At 34.5% G+C, this 5,004-nt stretch overlaps 2 long non-coding RNA genes across 2 annotated transcripts; both read right to left on the bottom strand.

Moving 5' to 3' along the window:
- Nucleotides 1–1,912, bottom strand: LOC139907438 (uncharacterized). The gene is made up of 2 exons (XR_011784039.1): nt 1,615–1,912; nt 1–1,539 (listed from the first exon to the last, which is right to left on the bottom strand). It is a non-coding gene; the product is annotated as an uncharacterized lncRNA (long non-coding RNA).
- Nucleotides 1,913–2,012: 100 nt separating this feature from the next.
- Nucleotides 2,013–5,004, bottom strand: LOC139907437 (uncharacterized). The gene is made up of 4 exons (XR_011784038.1): nt 3,452–5,004; nt 3,265–3,390; nt 2,997–3,206; nt 2,013–2,868 (listed from the first exon to the last, which is right to left on the bottom strand). It is a non-coding gene; the product is annotated as an uncharacterized lncRNA (long non-coding RNA).

The raw sequence follows: 5,004 nt of genomic DNA, 5'->3' as shown, positions 1-5,004 counted from the left end.
TTATGTTGGACAACTGAAATAACTTAGTTAGGAACTACGTCATTTCAGTTATTGTAGTCACCAAATAGACCAATAAGGGCCACTCCTTGGATCCATCACTACTTACTGTGTATGAAAATGTCATTGATCAATTCCTTTGTTTTATTATCTGTATATATGTATGTAATATAGAGGTTGTGCGTGTGTCCTTTATGGTTGCCCACCCCATTGGACCTTGGAGACTGAAATTTTGCATGGGCGCCTCTTTTCAACCTGGTCTGGCTAAGAAGGAGTGCCAATTTTTGGGAGGGGCATATAAGAGGGGCTTATTCTAAACCCTAAACACAAAAATGTTTGGTGGAGCTCAAGGAGCCTAGATAGCGGGTTGAGTTAAAAATCAAAAAGGGACTGGCGGCTCAAAATATAACTATACGAACAAGTACGCTTTCATAATTTATTCAAAACCAAAAAAGTTATGGGAAAAAAGAAATCTGTGAAAATTGAAGTTTGGGTTTTTTTGGGTTTTTTTTTTTTAGGTGTAAAAAATTGGAATTCGAATGGAATATTGGATTCGTAGATAAAGGAAAGCTTGTAGAAATTTGTCTGGAGATTCGTTTGCATATAATTATAACATGTAAAAATGTATGTTTAACTGAAATATCTGTCATTTTCTGAATTATATTCTCTTTTATTCATCAAACGTTAATTTTCAATTTATATGAAGAAATGCCACAAAACGATGCATTTTAGACATGAAATTTTAAACTCTAACTAAACATATAGTATTTTGTATTTTTGGAACATTTTATTTACTAATTTTTGCAATATTCGCAAAAATGAATCAGTTACCAAGGATTATTTTTCTTACAACATTATTCGCCATAACTTTTTTTGTTTTTCCAAGTACGAAAAAACTATTTTTATGTAGATTTGTGTTCCTATTTACAATGACAATAAATACAATCAACTACTATTTTGCATAATTTATGAAAAATAGTTTTTGCAATTTCTTCGCACATTTTGATTTGGCAGTTTTTCAAGAAAATTCAAGATGAATTTCTCATCTAAACAAATTTTTTCATGCATTTATGTTGGAGTGTAATTTGAAGTAAAATAATACAATTTCTTTTTTAAATTCATAATAACTCATAGGTATCCATATATTAAATCCGAATGTCTGTGCGGGTGTGTGAGACATAGAATAACGGCCAAACCAAGGTTAATAGGAATACAAGGTTATACCATAATGCGTGTACAAATGATGTTTGACTTCCACCACGGTTTTAATATTGACGTCATAGTAGATGAGGGGTTGCTTATTTTGTCAAAATCTGTTTTTCATGCCCAGCAGCCGGTACGATACATTAAATTGATAATTCTAGCAATAGTGACGTCATAGAATAAGAGTGCTTGCGTGTTTTGCCACAACCTGCCTGTTTTGCCCAGCACTCGGACCAATACATCAGATTGAACATTCTTGCAAGCCCGATTACATGATGGTCTAACCTTGTATTTCTATTAATCCTGGGAATTGGTCGTCTGAGATTGAACATTCTTTTCCTTAACAGTTGTCACTATTATTTAATTCCTAAGTAGTGAACATCCCCTTCTATTACATTAAATTATATATCAAACCTGATTGAACATTTGAGAAGGGAGCGTAACCCTGAGGATTTGTTGAGGAGTTATTATTGTAAGTCCTTGTTGGACTCAGGGTAGAATTGGGGATAAACATCGGAGTAATTCTTCCAAATGTCCTTGTCTATATCCTTTTCTCCTTCCTCCCTTGTCACAGCTGATTGTAGCGGATCTAAGGAAATATCATGAGCATTATTCTTTCTCTCCTCCAAAATATTCTTCCAATTGTTAAGGTTGCCATGTTGATTTGTGGTTGCTTTTTTTTAAATGCTCATTCTGCACTGATTTTCACCATTGGCCATTGGCTATTTTACAATGTCCAAGGTATATATACCTTGAGTAGACCTTTTTCTAAGGGCAAAAAGCACGAGGAGAAGGCGTGAACTTGATTGACTTATTCGTCTAACTACTTGATGATTTCGGGCCTTTTTCTGTTTCTTTTTTGAGGAAAGGTTGCGTGGTACAATAAAGATCACGACATGAATATTTTTTTTCTTCTCTAAACCTTATAATCTCTTTTAAAAAACAGAAGGGTTCAGAATTAAAATATCCAAGGCAATGCGAGCAAACTTCTTATTATAAAAAAGACTGGAACGATACCTACCAACACCAACATGCAGCGAAAATACTTCTTAAAATGTTTTATGTCTTTATTTTTTGTTTTATATTATTGCAGAAGAATTCTCAACTAATTTCAATTTATTAATGTCCCTGGTCAATCTACTCTAGTATATTATAAAAGCGCCATATTATAATGCTCCCCCGTGCCGATTTTTTTTTTGAATTGGTATCGGAAGAATTATGTTTGTTTCCTTAACGGCTGTCATTATTATTCAATTATTGAATAGTGAACATCCTTTCCTAAATAGATTCAATTACATTCAAAACCTGATTGAACATTCGTGTGTGATCATAAAAGACTGAGAGTAGCCCTGAGGATTTGTTGCGGAGTTATAATTGTCAGCCCTTGTTGAACTCAGAGTAGAATGGGGGATCGATATTGGAGTCATTCTTACAAATGTCCTTGTTTATATCATTTTCTCCTTCCTTCTTTGTCACAGCTGATTGAAGCTGTCTAATGAAACGTCATGAGCATTATTCTTTCTCTCCTCCAAAATATTCTTCAAATTGTCAGGGTTACCAAGTCGATTTTCCGTTTCTTTTCTTTTTTAACATGTCTTTCCACACCGGATTTTCCTCACTAACCATTGACCAAAATCCATAGATTATAAATATTATCTCATTCAATATCTATTAAAAATATGTTATTACATTGGTATGGAATATTATTTTTGGTTGTAGTAAAAACTAACTATTATATTGGAAAAAATAAAATATTTTTTTCCATCTATTTTACTTTCTTTCTTTAAGTCGATCACCTTTTTTTATAGATATCCTGCCATTTTTACGGATATTTAGCACAAATTACTTCAAATATCACTGTGCAGCATTGCCATCAAGTAGTATTCAATGTTGGCATTGAATCTTTTTATTCTTCAAGCCATTTGAAGGAGTTTTATCAAGGTATATTGAAAGTTTCTACATTCTCATAGTCAAATATCATCTTTGATCTCCCATAAATGCGTCTCCTTCAATTATAATGCAGTTAAGGACGTCAATGAAAATGCTCTATGGAGTATTATTTACCTTCCATTTAGAATAGTAGAACGTCTATTATTAATTATTTATTAAATATATTTTAGGGCTATCTCTTTCTTCACTTGTTTTTTGCGTTTGAATAATATAGACAAAAAGATTGTTATATGAGAAATACTTGTAATAATAGAAGGAATATCGTACATAATTTGAATCAATCACAATGTGTAACACCTACCTTAGAATATGTGGGATGTTCACATTTAATTGTAAGTAATATTTGGCCTAATTCTTTGTTGTAGGGGAATCTAATGAAATATGTGCAACGCTTGTTATATGTACGTCCATAAGTAATATATATATATATGTATACAGGGTGGACAAAGTAAATCCGGAATAACTTTAACGGCTAATTATGTGACCTGTATAGGAGATAGAAAGATTATTTTGTATTCATTTGAACGCCATTTTTAATATAAAATAATTATTTATATTGAACGCCTTCGTTCTCGATCACGATCTGTACACAGCGCCTGAATGCCTGGTATGCCCTTGCTACCGCTTGGTAATCCAGGTCCTTCATTGTTATGATGAAGGAGGCCTTCAAACCACAACTGTGGCATGGTCATTCTTCCAAGCGATCATCTCCACCATGCTCCACAGGTAAAAATTACAGGGATTTAGGTCCAGGCTGTTGGCTGGCCAAAGAACGGGGGCGAAAAAACCGGCACATTTTGTCCTAAGAACTCTTGGACAATGTTGCCCTTATGAACAGGTGCTGAGTATTGCTGAAATATATATGGGTTCCCATCAGGGGCCTCATTCATCCCCATAGGATGACCACGTTCTTGTAGACCTCCTTGTTAACCTTCTGGTCCTTTTGGAAGAAGTGATGGTGGTGGGGGAGCATAACATATTGCTCCATACTGATGACACCCAGCACCATAACCGAAGCCGGATTCTTTGTTCTCATGACTGGTTGGACCTCATCAGGATCAAATAAAAAGATAACTAGAACCATAGGATTGAAGGAGAGCCTAACTGGTCCTTATGTCCGTTGAATGGTAAAAAAGGTTAGACCAATCAAAAAGAAAACTGAGCAGGGACCAATCCAACACTACTCGAAGTAGTAGTTTTTAAATTACATCCTGACGGAAAAAATTAAAGTAAACAGTTAAAAAAATCCGTTCATCATCATTTGGGCTCCCGTCGTTCCCTTTAAAGAGCCGTTTCGTTCGCGAACGACAAATCACTACTACACAGTCCTAAGCTACACTCAAAAATGAATTTACGGAAAGCATACATACAAATATACTTAACTTTGTTTAACTAATATAGACAGAGATTCAAATAATATGAATCGCAGGTTCTGGGTTGTCCATTGAAATAAGATCACCTCCAGGACTACTGTCTATGCTCTCAACAATTTAAGAACGTCGGACAGGAAGAAGGGCTCTGTTGAAAAAGCCAAATTAGACCCGAAGGAGTTAAAAAAACATCCCAGGCCGATCCCTTCAAGTCCATCAGGGCCCATGCAAGAGTCTCGGGATTTCAAACGAGACTGTCCGGAGAGCTATCAAAAAAGGGTGTAGAACGAGCCTTATGAGGATTGAGAGGCCACTTCTGACACCAGCAATGAAATAACTCCATCCATTCATACTATAGTATTCATTTAGTTGAAATTCTATTGTTAATTAATAAATTATATCTTGTTGAAGTTTAAATTCAAATTATTCAGATTTTAATGGACCACTCGGTGTATGTAATATATTTATATGTATATTTTTTCAG

Source organism: Lepeophtheirus salmonis, unplaced genomic scaffold (genome assembly GCF_016086655.4).
Source record: "Lepeophtheirus salmonis unplaced genomic scaffold, UVic_Lsal_1.4 unplaced_contig_11160_pilon, whole genome shotgun sequence".
Classification (NCBI taxonomy): domain Eukaryota; kingdom Metazoa; phylum Arthropoda; class Copepoda; order Siphonostomatoida; family Caligidae; genus Lepeophtheirus; species Lepeophtheirus salmonis.
This window is presented reverse-complemented; position numbering and strand designations above follow the sequence as displayed.